Source organism: Cervus elaphus, chromosome 5, assembly GCF_910594005.1.
Source record: "Cervus elaphus chromosome 5, mCerEla1.1, whole genome shotgun sequence".
Classification (NCBI taxonomy): Eukaryota; Metazoa; Chordata; class Mammalia; order Artiodactyla; family Cervidae; genus Cervus; species Cervus elaphus.
The window spans coordinates 36,805,207-36,820,684 of record NC_057819.1 but is presented as its reverse complement, the minus strand read 5'-3'; the positions used below and the strand labels follow the sequence as shown (position 1 = coordinate 36,820,684).

The 15,478-nt window shown below is 38.6% G+C and overlaps 1 protein-coding gene and 1 non-coding gene across 3 annotated transcripts in view; both read right to left on the bottom strand.

The window, feature by feature from the left end:
- SPATA5 (spermatogenesis associated 5) overlaps nt 1-15,478 on the bottom strand; it is a 330,546-nt gene that overhangs the window by 267,976 nt on the left and 47,092 nt on the right. The window lies entirely within an intron of this gene.
- LOC122695934 lies at nt 12,468-12,595 on the bottom strand. Its single transcript, XR_006341663.1, has one exon. It is a non-coding gene; the product is annotated as a small nucleolar RNA SNORA11 (small nucleolar RNA).

Sequence of the window (15,478 nt, the reverse complement as noted above, 5' to 3'; positions counted from 1 at the left end):
TGATATTCTCTGGGCTTTTTAAATATGTTGCCTCTAAGAGTGTTTTTTATGCCTGAAGCCTTGTGGTATGCTCTACCAGTTTGACTAGGCTAAGTTTACCCTGACAATATGATTTATGAACACTTGTTTTTGTTCTGGAAGGGCTAGAATCTAAGTAGTGAAAGTCAGACACGCAGGTGCTGTATACCTACATGACTGAATTGCAATAAAACCCTGGATGCTAACGTTCATGTGAGCCTCTCTGGTCAATAACACTCCATGCACATTGTCACACACTGTTTCTGGGAGAATTAAGTGTATTCCCAGTTGATTCCATTGGGAAAGTACACATAGAATCCTGTGTCTAATTGATCCTGGAATTCATCTCAAGTGACTTTTCCCCTTGAGCATTTTGATCTGTATCTTTTCACTGTAATAAATCATCACCATGATTATAATGGGGCTTCCCAGGTGGCTCTACTGGTAAAGAACATATTTGCCACTGCAGGAGACATTAAGAGATGGGTTCTATCCCTGGGTTGGAAAGACCCCCCTGGAGGAGGACATGGCAACCCACTTCAGTACTCTTGCTTGGAGAATCCCACGGACAGAGGAGCCCAGTGGGCTACAGTCCACAGGGTAGCACAGGATTGGACATGACTGAAGCAACTTAGTAAGACACGGCATAACTATCTATAATAGCTTCTGAGTTCAGTGAGTCCTTCCAGTGAATCATCAAGCCTGGGATAGTCTTGAGGATGCCCACAAAGACAGATAGATGATAAAATTACAAACAACTTAAAATTCCCTAAAACTCACATTCCTACCTACTCCCCTACTACCCATCTACAGGCCTGAACATTAGGGAAACTTTATCTCAGGCAATTAAACTCATCTTTAAATTTATCTCAGGTTTATACTGGAGTTCTCAGACATCTGCTAATTTTCAGTTACATTTTCTCAATCTTCCACCTTTTTCACCTTTGGCATCATATTCCATTCCACCTCAAAGCTTTGATCTTTCTATTGAGTCAAAACCAGTTCACTCTTACCACACTTAAAAAGAGAAAAGAAAAAAACTTACACAAAATACTGCAAAGCGTGTTTCTAAAAAGGACATGAGATTCTGAAATAGTGATTCTATGCCCCACCCTGATTAGATATAAACTATTAAACTTAGGACTTTTGAAAACTGCCAAATCAGGACTCTTTGCTTCCGGCCAAAGAGGAAGAGATAAGATCCAGCTTTCTGTCTAAAAAAGAAAAAAAACTTAAAAAGCTGACAAACTCTTAAGACACTGGCCACCAGGCAATGAAGGAAGATGATACTTGAGAGAAGGGAAACAATGAGGTGAACCCTGTGATTGTGCCCAACTAATTGCCTGGAGAAAGCCCATAGATTGCAGCAGTACAGAAGAAACCTAGGCAGAGTCCACAGTCTCCCTGCGATGAAATGATGAAACTAGGAGTATGAGGAAGCCAAAGAAGTAGGTATAGCAGGGTATTAGAGATAAAAGAGGTAGATAAAAAGAAAATGCCTGAAATCTAAAGGTCTCCATAAATATTCAATTATTAATACATGCTGGGAGAAAAAACAATGAAGCCAGGGGAAAAAAAAAAACGAGAACAGACATAAGTTTGATTACTCCCAAGAGCCAGAGTGGACCCTCATAATTTACAGAGCATCAAGTAAGATATTGATAAGCATCTTAGCTCACTAGTAGGGAAAGATTAACCCCAGACAAAACACTGCCTGGTTTTGGTCTCACCTAAGATAATTTAAAGGCAAACCCCAAAAGGATGAAACTGCTTCCAAATAACCATGACACCCCAGAATAAACCTCAAGAATGTTCATGAATATTAAAAATATTCAGCTTCCAACAAAAGTCAGAATTTCTGGAAACTAACCAAAATTTATCATGCATGCAAAGAAGCAGGGAAATATAACCTATAATAAGGAGAAAAATCAACAAATTGAAGCTGATCCAGAAATAACATAGATAGAATTAGTAGACAAGGACATCATAACATTATTTTAAGTCTACTGCATATGTTCAAATGACGAAAACATTGAAAACATTAAAAAGAGAAGATAAAAAATAAAAAAGGACAAAAATCAAATTTTTAGAGAAGAAAACTAGTGTTCATAGTTTTAAAAATGAATTGGATGGAATTAATAGCTGATTAGACACTTCAATGGGGAAAAAGGTTAGTGAACTGGCAGGCACAGAAATAGAGACTCACTAAAACAAAGCAAAGGGTAAAAGAAAACAGAACATAAAAACTGAACACAGCATCACTGAGTTTTGGGAGAATCTCAAGCAGACAAATGTACATGTGTATTTTTATTTCCCTGTGAAGGAGGAAAGAAACAGACTAAATCCTTAAAGAAATAAAGGCCAAATTTTTTTCAAATTTGATTAAAACTGCAGATACCACATACACAAGAAGATCAAAGAATCAGCAAAAAAAAAATGAAGAAAACTAACAAGGCACAAGATAATCAAATTGCTTAAAATCAGAGTTAAAGAGAAAATCATAAAAAGCAACCAGAGGAAAAAAGACTATGCACAGAAAAAGAAAACAGAAACAGAAGATTTCTTTTCAAAGATTATGTGAAACAGAACAGCAGAGCAAACCAGTAAAGAACTAGGGGTACGTGGGGTAGGGGAAGGGTATCAATGTCAATCTAACTTCTCTGTCCAATAAAAATATCTTTCTAAAACAAAAACAAAATAATGACTTTTTTGGGACAGCAAAAAAAAAAAAAAAATTTTTTTTGAGAATGCAAAAACTGAAAGAATTCTTGACCAGCACACCTACATTACAGGAAATATTAAAGTAAGCTCTACAGGAAGAAGGAAAATGTTACCAGATGGAAACCTAAATCTACACAAAAGACTAGAGAGAGTTGAAGTGGTAACTACATTGTGGAAAACATAGAGATTTTTTATTACTATTCTTTCAATCTCTTCAAAAGGATATTCTGTTTATAGCAAAAAAAAATGATGACAATGTAATGTTTACACCATGTAAAAGTAAAACGAAGTGAAAGTCACTCAGTCATGTCCGAATCTTTGTGACCCCATGGACTATAGAGTCAATGGAATTCTCCAGGCCAAAATACTGGAGTGGGTACCCTTTCCCTTCTCCAGGGGATCTTCCCAATCGAGGGATCAAACACAGGTCTCCCTGATTGCAGGCAGATTCTTTACCAGCTGAGCACAAGGAAATGCTATGGACCTAACAGAAGAAGAGATTAAGAAGAGGTGGCAAGAATACACAGAAGAACTGTACAAAAAAGGTCTTCAAAACCCAGATGATCACAATGGTGTGATCACTCACCTGGAGCCAAACATCCTGGAATGCCAAGTCAAGTAGCCCTTAGGAAGCATCACTACGAACAAAGCTAGTGGAGGTGATAGAATTCCAGTTGAGCTATTTCAAATCCTAAAAGATGATGCTGTGAAAGTGCTGCACTCAATATGCCAACAAATTTGGAAAACTCAGCAGTGGCCACAGGACTGGAAAATGTCAATTTCCATTCCAATCCCATAGAAAGGCAATCCCAAAGAATGCTCAAACTACCGCACAATTGCACTCATCTCAAACACTAGCAAAGTAATGCTCAAAATTCTCCAAGCCAGGCTTCAACAGTACGTGAACTGTAAACTTCTAGATGTTCAAGCTGGTTTTAGAAAAGGCAGAGAAACAAACCAGAGATCAAATTGCCAACATCTGTTGAATCATCGAAAAAGCACAAGAGTTCCAGAAAAACACCTACTTCTGCTTTATTGACTATGCCAAAGCCTTTGACTGTGTGGATCACAATAAACTGTGGAAAATTCTGAAAGAGATGGGAATACCAGACCACCTGACCTGCCTCTAAAGAAAACTGTATGCAGCTCAAGAAGCAACAGTTAGAACTGGACATGAAACAACAGACTGGTTCCAAATAGGAAAAGGAGTACGTCAAGGCTGTATATTGTCACCCTGCTTATTTAACTTATATGCAGAGTACATCATGAGAAACACTGGACTGGATGAAGCACAAGCTGGAACCAAGATTGCCAGAAGCTGTATCAATAACCTCAGATATACAGATGACACCACACTTATGGCTGAAAGTGAAGAACTAAAGAGCCTCTTGATGAAAACTAAAGAGGAGAGTGAAAAAGTTAGCTTAAAACTCAACAGTCAGAAAACTAAGATCACGGCATCTGGTCCTATCACTTCATGGCAAACAGATGGGGAAAGAGTGAGAGACTATTTTTTGGGGCTCCAAAATCACTGCAGATTTGGATGACTGCCGCAATTTGTGGTGACTGCCGCAATGAAATTAAATGACGCTTGCTACTTGGAAGAAAAGTTATGACCAACCTCGACAGCATATTAAAAAGCAAAGACATTACTTTGCCAACAAAAGTCTGTCTAGTTAAGGCTATGGTTTTTCCAGTAGTCATATATGGATGTGAGAGTTGGACTATAAAGAAAGCTGAGCGCTTAAGAATTGATGCTTTTGAACTGTGGTTTTGGAGAAGACTCTTCAGAGTCCCTAAAAGAGAAGGAGATCCAATCAGTCCATCCTAAAGGAAATCAGTTCTGAATATTCACTGGAAGGACTGATGCTGAAGCTGAAACTACAATAATTTGGCCACCTGATGTGAAGAACTGACTCATTTGAAAAGACCCTGATGCTGGCAAAGAGTGAAGGCGGGAGGAGAAGCAGACGACAGAGGATGAGATGGTTGGATGGCATCACTGACTCAACGGATATGAGTTTGAGTAAACTCCAGGAATTGGTTATGGACAGGCAGAGGCCTGGCATGCCGCAGTCCATGAGGTTGCAGGAGTCAGACTTGACTGAGCAACTGAACTGAACTCAAAGTAAAATATATGACAATAGCACAAAGGCCAGGAGGGGAGCAATAGAAGTAGACTGTTATAAGATTCTTGCACTATACATGTGATATATTTCCACTTAAAAGTAGACCCATATTAAGTTAAAGACATTTCAAGGGAAATAAAAAATACTTTGAACTAATGGAAATGAAAGTACAACATATCAAATATCAGGGATGCAGCTAAAACACTGAACAGTGACCTAGAAGAGACAGAAATAAGTTCATTAACCACAGCTCCCACCTTAAACTAAAGGAAGAAGAGCAAATTAAGCCTAATGCAGATGGAAAAGAAAATAATAAAGATGAGTACAGAAATAAATCAAAATCAGAAAAATAAAACAAAAAGCTGGTAATTGGGGGAAAAAAATCAATAAAATTGCTAGACCTCCAGGCAGACTGATTGTGAAAAAAAGAGAAGACATAAATTACCAGTATCAAAAATGAAAGACAAAATATCACTACTGATGCCACAGTTAAAAGATCATAAGGAAGACTATAGACAACTATATGTCCATAAATCAGAAAATTAAGGCAAAATCAGACAATTTTTAAAAGATACAAACTATCAAAACTCATTCAAGATAAAGAACAGATAACCTGAATAATCTTAGGTTTACTAAAAAATTAAATATAACTTAATCCTTCCAAAGAAAATAATAGGACCAAATGGTTTCAATAGAGACCATTTGAGGGAGAAACAATACTAATTCTACATAATTTCTTCCAACAAATAAGTGAGTAGAGAACATTTCCAACTCACTGTAATGCCAGCATTATCGTAATACCAAAACCAGACAAAAACATTATCAGAAAATTACACACCAATATCTCCCATGAACATATATGCAAAAATTCTCAACAAAATGTTAGCAAATAGAATCCAGTAATATATAAAAAGGATACTATATCACAGCACAGTGGAGTTCATCCAGGAATATAAGAACAATTCAATGTGAAAAAAAACTCAATGTAATTTGTTATATTGACAGACTAAGAAATACCATATGAGCATTTCAACAGAAGCAGAAAAAGCATTCAAGAGAATTCAACATCCATTCATGAATTTAAAAAAAAAAGCTCTCAGCAAAGTAGGAATAGAAAAGGATTTAGTAAAGGACATCTTTAAAAGAAAAAAAAAAAGGCTAACATCATACTTAATAGTGAGGGCGGAAACAAAAAGTTACTCTCTAATGGGTACAGAGCTTCTCTGCAGGAAGAGGAAGAGTTCTAAAGACAAATGGTGGTGATGGGTGCACAGCAATGGGAATATACTTAATGCCACAAACTTATACACTTTAGACTGGTTAAAATGCTAAAATTCATGTTATGCACGTTTTACCACTGTTGAAAAAAAACACAACAAATCTTTTTCCACATATGGTTATAACTCCAAGCTATAGTTGGAGTTTCTATAGTCCTATGGTTTCATGTAAAGGAGCAGAGTTAACCATACTCAGCAGGAAAAAAAAATTAACCAAAGACCTAAATGTGCATGCTAAAAGTATAAGCTCTCAAAATAGACTATATGGTAAATCCTCCTGACCTTCAATTTGGCAATACTTCCTCAAATGTGGTATCAAAACTACACACAACAAAAGAAAAAAGAGAGAGACTGGATTTTCTCAAAATTAAAGACTTTTATGCTGCAAAGAACATTATCAAGAAAAGAGGTATCTCACTGAATGGGAGAAAATATTTGCACATCACATATACCTGACGTGTGAGTGCTCACTCGTATCTGACTCTCTGAGACCCTATGAACTGTAGCCCACCAGGCTCCTTTGTCCATGGAGTTTTTCAGTCAAGAAGACAGAAATGGGCTGCCATTTCTTCTGGATCTTCTGGACCAGGGATCAAACTTGTATCACCTGCATTGGCAGGTGGATTCTTTACCACTGTGCCACCTGACAGCAGATATCTAATAAAGGGCTTGTATCTAGTATATATACAACTCAATTGAATATATTAATAAAATCAATATCAATTGATCAATATCAAAATCAATAAAATCAATTGCATATATTAATAAAATCAATAATAAAAACATTTTAAAAAGGGCAAAAAAACCTGAATAGACATTTTGCTAAAGAGAACACGTACAAATGGTCAATATGCAAATGAAAAGCTTTGCAACATCATTAGCCACAAAGAAAATATAAATCAAAAACCACAATAAGATACCATTTCACACCCACTAGGATAGCTACACTCAAAAAGATACAAACGTAGGAACATACACTGCTGCTGAGGATGTAAAAAAAGTGGTGCAGCCACTTCAGAAAACTGCTTGGCAGCTCTTCAAAAGGTTAAACAAGTGGTTACCAAGGACCTAGCAACAACACTACTTGATATATACCCCAAAGAACTGAAACCATGATCCAGCAATCCCACTGCTGGGGATTCACCCCAAGGAAACCAGAATTGAAAGAGACAAATGTACCCCAATATTAACTGTAGCACTATTTACAATAGCTAGGACAGGGAAGCAACCTAGACGTCCATCAGTAGATGAATGGATAAGGAAGTTGTGACATATATAAACAATGAAATATTACTCAGCTATGAAAAGGAACACATTTGAGTCTGTTCTAATGAGGTGATGAACCTGGAGCCTAATATTCAGAGTGAAGTAAGTCAGACAGAGAAATATAAATACTGTATATTAACACACAAATATGGAATTTATAAAGATGGTAGCAATGATCTTAACATGCAGGGCAGCAAAAGAGACACAAATGTTAAAGAACAGACTTTTGGACTCAGCGGGAGAAGGCGAGGGTGGGGTGATTTGAGAGAACAGCATTGAGAAAAACATGTACACTACAATATGTAAAACAGATGACCAGTGAGAGTTCAGTGCATGAAGCAAGGCACCCAAAGCTAGTGCTCTGGGACAACCCAGAGGGATAGGGTGGGGAAGGAGGTGGGTGGGGGATTCAGGATAGGAGGACACATATATACCTGTGGCCATACACGTTGATGTATGGCAAAAACACATGACATTATAAAGTAATTATCCACCAATAAAATTAAGTAAAAAAAAAAAAAGGGAACAGGTATTCAAACAAAAATTTGTACATGAATGTTTGAATGTTCTTAGCAGCTTTATTCATGAGAGCCAAAATGTAGACACAATCCAAATGTCTATCAACTAAGGAATGGATAAATCAAATGTGTTAATATCCATGCAATAGAATGTTATTCGGCAGTAAGAAAGAATGAAGTAGTGATACATGACACAATACGGATGAACCTTGAAAATTTTATGTTAAATAAAAGTTAGCCACAAAGAACCACATATTTTATGATATAATTTATATGAAATGTCTAGAAACAGCAAATCTAGAGACATAAAATTCGTTAAGTGCTTGCCTAAGGCTGAGGAAATGGACAGGTTGGGAGATGATGGGAAAAGTGTACAGGGTTTCCTTTGGGGGTGGTGAAAATATTCTAAAATTGATGTAATTATGGCTGTACAACTCTTTGCATATACTAGACCCTTTTTTTTGATGTTAATTTATTTTTATTTGCCAAAATAAACAACTATAGTGGCCTGAAAACTTTTTGGATCTAAAATATACATTTTACATCACAATCCAACAAACACACACACACATATAATATGTATACATATATTAAAGTGAAATGAAAGTTCTGCCAAAAATGTCTACCGTGAGTGTAATTTGGGTGGGGGGCACATTTTTTCTTAAGCAGTTTTAGGTTTGCAACAAAACTGACAAGGTACAGAAATTCCCCAAATACCCCTCCCCTCACAGAAATCAGTTCAGCTCAGTTCAGTTCAGTCGCTTAGTCGTGTCCGACTCTTTGCGACCCCATGAATCGCAGCACGCCAGGCCTCCCTGTCCATCACAAACTTCCAGAGTCTACTCAAACTCACGCCCATCAAGTCGGTGATGCCATCCAGCTATCTCATCCTCTGTCGTCCCCTTCTCCTCCTGCCCCCAATCCCTCCCAGCATCAGGGTCTTTTCCAATGAGTCAACTCTTTGCATGAGGGGGCCAAAGTATTGGAGTTTCAGCTTCAGCATCAGTCCTTCCAGTGAACACCCAGGACTGATCTCCTTTAGGATGGATTGGTTGGATCTCCTTGCAGTCCAAGGGACTCTCAAGAGTCTTCTCCAACACCATAGTTCAAAAGCATCCATTTTTCGGCACTCAGCTTTCTTCACAGTCCAATTCTCACATCCATACATGACCACTGGAAAAACCATAGCCTTGACCAGACAGACCTTTGTTGGCAAAGTAACGTCTCTTTTTTTCCATTTTCTTTATTAGTTGGAGGCTAATTACTTTACAATACTGTAGTGGTTTTTGCCATACATTGACATGAATCAGCCACAGATTTACATGTGTTCCTCATCCTGAACCCCCCTCCCTCTTCCCTCCCCATCCCATCCCTCTAAGTCATCCCAGTGCACCAGGCCCGAGCACTTGTCTCATGCATCCAACCTGAACTGGCAATCTGTTTCACACTTGATAATATACATGTTTTGATGCTATTCTTTCAGATCATCTCACCCTCGCCTTCTCCCACAGAGTCCAAAAGTCTGTTCTATACATCTGTGTCTCTGCTTTTTAATACGCTATCTAGGTTGGTCATAACTTTCCTTCCAAGGAGTAAGCATCTTTTAATTTCATGGCTGCAATCACCATCTGCAGTGATTTTGGAGCCCCAAAAAATAAAATCTGACCCTGTTTCCACTGTCTCCCCATCTATTTCCCATGAGGTGATGGGACCAGATGCCATGATCTTAGTTTTCTGAATGTTAAGCTTTAAGCCAACTTTTTCACTCTCCTATTTCACTTTCATCAAGGGACTTTTTAGTTCCTCTTCACTTTCTGCCATTAAGGGTGGTGTCATCTGCATACCTGAGGTTATTGATATCTCTCCCAGCAATCTTGATTCCAGTTTGTGCTTCTTCCAGCCCAGCGTTTCTCATGATGTACTCTGCATATAAGTTAAATAAGCAGGGTGACAATATACAGCCTTGACATACTCCTTTTCCTATTTGGAACCAGTCTGTTGGTCCATGTCCAGTTCTAACTGTTGCTTCCTGACCTGCATACAGGTTTCTCAAGAGGCATGTCAGTTGGTCTGGTATTCCCATCTCTTTCAGAATTTTCCACAGTTTATTGTGATCCACACAGTCGAAGGCTTTGGCGTAGTCAATAAAGCAGAAATAGATATTTTTTTGGAACTCCCTTGCTCTTTTGATGATCCAGCGGATATTGGCAATTTGATCTCTGGTTCCTCTGCCTTTTCTAAAACCAGCTTGAGCATCTGGAAGTTCACGGTTCACACATTGCTGAAGCCTGGCTTGGAGAATTTTGAGCATTACTCTACTAGCGTGTGAGATGAGTGCAATTGTGCAATAGTCTGAGCATTCTTTGGCATTTCCTTTCTTTGGGATTGGGATGAAAACCGACCTTTTCCAGTCCTGTGGCCACTGCTGAGTTTTCCAAATTTGCTGGCATACTGAGTGCAGCACTTTCACAGCATCATCTTTTAGGATTTGAAATAGCTCAACTGGAATTCCATCACATCCACAAGCTTTGTTTGTAGTGATGCTTTCTAAGGCCCACTTGACTTCACATTCCGGGATGTCTGGCTCTAGGTGAGTTTATCTGGGTGATTATCTGGGTCATGAAGATCTTTTTTGTACAGTTCTTCTGTGTATTCTTGCCACCTCTTCTTAATATCTTCTGCTTCTGTTAGGTCCATACCATTTCTGTCCTTTATTGAGCCCATTTTTGCATGAAATGTTCCCTTGGTATCTCTAATTTTCTTGAAGAGATCTCTAGTCTTTCCCATTCTGTTGTTTTCCTCTATTTCTTTGCACTGATCACTGAGGAAGGCTTTCTTATCTCTCCTGGGTATTCTTCGGAACTCTGCATTCAAATGGGAATATCTTTCCTTTTCTCCTTTGCTTTTCACTTCTGTTCATTTCACAGCTAATATTTGTAAGGCCTCCTCTGACAACCATTTTGCCTTTTTGCATTTCTTTTCCATGGGGATGATCTTGATCCCCGTCTCCTGTACAATGTCACGAATCTCCATCCATAGTTCATCAGACTGTCTGTCTATCAGATCTAGTCCCTTAAATCTATTTCTCACTTCCACTGTATAGTCATAAGGGATTTGATTTAGGTCATACCTGAATGGTCCACTGGTTATCCCTACTTTCTTCAGTTTAAGCCTGAATTTGGCAATAAGGAGTTCATGATTTGAGCCACAGTCAGCTCCCGGTCTTGTTTTTGCTGACAGTATGGAGCTTCTCCATCTTTGGCTGCAAAGAATATAATCAATCTGATTTTGGTGTTGACCATCTGGTGATGTCCATGTGTAGAGTCTTCTCTTATTTTGTTGGACGAGGGTCTTTGCTATGACCAGTGCGTTCTCTTGGCAAAACTCTATTAGCCTTTGCCCTGCTTCATTCTGTACTCCAAGGCCAAATTTGCCTGTTACTCCAGGTGTTTCTTGACTTCCTACTTTTGCATTCCAGTCCCCTATAATGAAAATGACATTTTGGGGGGGTGTTAGTTCTAAAAGGTCTTGTAGGTCTTCATAGAACCATTCAACTTCAGCTTCTTCAGCGTTACTGTTTGGGGCATAGGCTTGGATTGATATTGAATGGTTTGCCTTGGAGACGAACAGAGATCATTCTGTCGTTTTTGAGATAGCATCCAAGTACTGCATTTTGGACTGTCTTGTTGACTATGATGGCTACTCCATTTCTTCTAAAGGATTCTTGCCCACAGAAGTAGATATAATGGTCATCTGAGTTAAATTCACCCATTCCAGTACATTTTAGTTCACAGGCATAACCATTATCAAAAATGGTACTTTTTTTTTTTTTTAAACCAAGGATGAACTGCATTGACATTTCATAATCACCAAGGTCCTCAGTTCACTCAGAGTTCACTTTTATGAGGAGAATAGCATTGCACGTTCTATGTATTTAGACAAAAGTATAATGACATATGGCCTTCCCAGTATGTGCTAGTGGTAAAGGACCCAGCTGCCAAGGCAGGAGACTCAAGAGACATGGGTTTGATCCCTGGGTCAGAAATACCCCCTGGAGAAGGGCATGGCAACCCACTCCAGTATTCCACCTGAAGAATCCCATGGACAGAGGAGCCTGGTGGGCTATAGTCCATGGGGTCACAGAGAGTTGGACAACTGAAGCAATTTAGCACACACACATAATGACATGTATCCATCGCTATAATGTCATTCAAAGTATTTTCACTGCTCATAAAAACTTCTGTACCCTGCATATTCATCTCTCCACAAACTCTTGACAACCACTGATCTTTTTATTGTCTCCACAGCTTCGCCTTTTCCAGAAAGGCATATAATTGGAACCTCTTTTTCTTTTTTTATTTCTCCTTGAAAAGAGAGGCTCAAAGCCTTTATAAGACTAATCATGGCCCACCCACGTGTGGACTGGACAAGCTCTAGGTAGCAAGCTTCCTTCCCCATTAAATACTGTACTTTTTCTTCCAATATTGAGCCCTGTCCCACTGTTCCTGCCCAGAAGCCACATGGAGGTGCAGGGGGACATGTGCTGGATACTTGTTCATGGAAAGGCCACACATTTTGTGTCCTCTGTCACAATGAACCCAAATTCCTGTTGGGTGTGTTGTAAACAGTGAGCCATTTCTTCAGGCCCCTGCTCTGCACACACCACACTAACTGTACCCTTTAAATAAGTGAATGATTCATACATGAAATATATCCCAATAAAGCTGTTACCAAATATATTTACATGTATTTTTATACAAAAAGGCAAAATAAATATTTCTGAAAAATAAGAAACACTATAAGCCAAAATGCTTCACAAAATATTCAGTTATTTAACAAAATTTAGTTGGTACTATTTGCCAAACAGAGGGGATATAAAGATGAATAAGACAAAAGAACCACAAGGCATATATGTGTAAGATTTGCATGTGTGTATTTGGAATCAAATTACAAGATCTTTAGTACCAGAGGTCAGAAATTTTTCAGGCAAAGGACAATGTGCAAAAATACAAAATGGTTGAAGAGAACAACGTAAGATGAAGGTGAAGAAGGCATGAGTCAGGTTACGAATAAGCTAAAGAGCTTAAACTTCATTTTAGAGATTATCATTAGGTAGTTATGCTGATGGCTTTTAAGACAGTTGGGACCAATGAACTAAAAGGGCAAGATCAGATGAGTGTGTAATTGCTCTATATCTACATAAGGTGAAGTGAAAAAGTGGTACCACAAAAGAACCACATAAACCCTACCAATGATTTCCTTTACAGTAAATGAAAAACTGTTTTTAGCAAATACTCATCAAGTATTTGGTCTTCCCTGGTGGCTCAGCTGGTAAAGAATCCACATGCAATAGGGAGACCTAGGTTTGATCCGTGGATTGGGAAGATCCCCTGTTCAGTTCCTGGGATGGGAAGATTCTCTAGAGAAGAGATAGGCTACCCACTCCAGTATTCTTGGGCTTCCCTGGTGGTTCAGCTGGTAAAGAATCAGTCCACAATGCAGGAAACCTGGGTTTGATTCCTGAGTTGGGAATATCCCTCGGAGAAGAGAAAGGCTACCGGCTCCAATATTCTGGCCTGGAGAATTTCAGTCCATGGGGTTGTTAAGTCGGACACAACTGAGCAACTTTCACTTCACTTCACCTGGAGGAGGCATGGCAACCCACTCCAGTATTATTGCCTGGAGAATTGCTATAGACAGAGGAGCCTGGTGGGCTACAGTCCATGGGGTTGCAAAGAGTCGGCCACAACTGAGCGACTAAGCACAACACATCAAGTATTTATAGGCAGTCCTCAGAGATAATGTAGGTTTCGTTCAAGACCACCTCAATAAAGTGAATATAGCAACAGAGTTACACAGATTTGTTTCCCAGTGCGTATGAAAGTTATGTGTACATTATACTGTAGTCCATTGAGAGTGCAATAGTATTATGCCTAAAAAAAATGTACATACCTTAACTAAAAAATACTTTATCGCTAAAAAAGGTTAATCATCATCTGAGCACTCCATGAGTCATAATCTTTTGCTGTTAGGACAATCCTGCCTTGATGCTGACAACTGCTGACTGACCAGGGTGGTGGCTGCTGAAGGCTGGAGTTGCTATGGCAATTTCTTAAGACAACAGTGAAGTGTATCGCATCAACCGACTCTTCCTTTCACAAACAAATTCTCTGTAGTATGCAATGTTTGTTTACATTTTAACTACAGTAGAATTCAAAACTGGAGTCAATCTTCTCAAACCCTGCCACTGCTTTATCAACTAAGTTTAGGTAATGTTCTAAATTCTTTGTTGTCATTTCAATAATCTTCATAGCATCTTCACTAGGGGTTGATTCCATCTTAAGAAACCATTTTTTTTGCTCATCTGTAAGAAGCAATTCCTCAGCAATTCCTCATTCAAGGTTTATCATGAGATTGCAGCATTTAGTCACATCTTAAGGCTCCACTTTGAATTCCAGTTCTCTTGCTATTTCTGCCATATCTGCAGTTACTTCCTCCACTGAAGTCTTAAATAGCTCAAAGTCATCCACAAGGGTTGGAATCAACTTCTTCCAAACTCCTGTGGTATTTTGATGATGGGAATGGTGGTATTTTGACCTCTTTCTGTGAATCATGAATGTTTTTAATGGCATACCCACATCTAGAATGGTGAATCCTTTATATATGATTTTCAATTAACTTTGCCCAGATTCATCAAAGGAATCACTATCTATAACAGCTATATCCTTACAAAATGAATTTCTTAAATAATAACACTTGAAAGTCAAAATAACACCTTGAATCATGGGTTGCAGAATGGATGTTGTTAGCAGGCATGAAAACAATATAGATCTTGTTATTTATCTCCATCACACCTCTTCAATGAACAGGTGCATTGTCAATGAGCAGTAACATTTTGAAAGGAATCTTTTTTTTTCCCCTGAGTTTTAGGTCTCAATAGCGGGCTTAAAATATTCAGAAATCCATGTTGTAAACAGATGTATTGTCATCTGGGCTTTGTTGTTCATTTATAGAGCACAGGCAGAGTAGATTTAGCATCATTGTTAAGGGTCCTAGGATTTTTGGAATGGTAAATGAGCACTGGTTTCAACTTAAAGTCACTAACTGCATTAGCCACTAACAAGAGAGTCAGCCTGTCCATTAAAACTTTAAAGCCAGGCACTGACAATTCCTCTACAGCTATTAGAGTCTTAAATGACATCTTCTTCCAATATAAGGCTGTTTTGTCTACAAAGAAAAACCTGTTTCATTGTTTACTGTAGCCACCTTCATTAAATTTTCTTAGCGAGATCTTCTGGATAACTTGTTGCACCATCTACCTCAGCACTTGCTGTTTCATCTTATACTTGTATGATATTGAGACGGTTTCTTCCCTTAAACATCATGAATCAACAACTGCTAGCTTCAAACTTTTCTTCTGCAGCATCCTCACCTATCCCACCCTTAACAGAACTGAAGAGAGTTAGGGCCTTGCTCTGGATTAAGCTTTGGCTTAAGGGAATCCTGTAGCTGGTTTGTTCGTCTATCCAGACCACGCAAACTTTCTGTA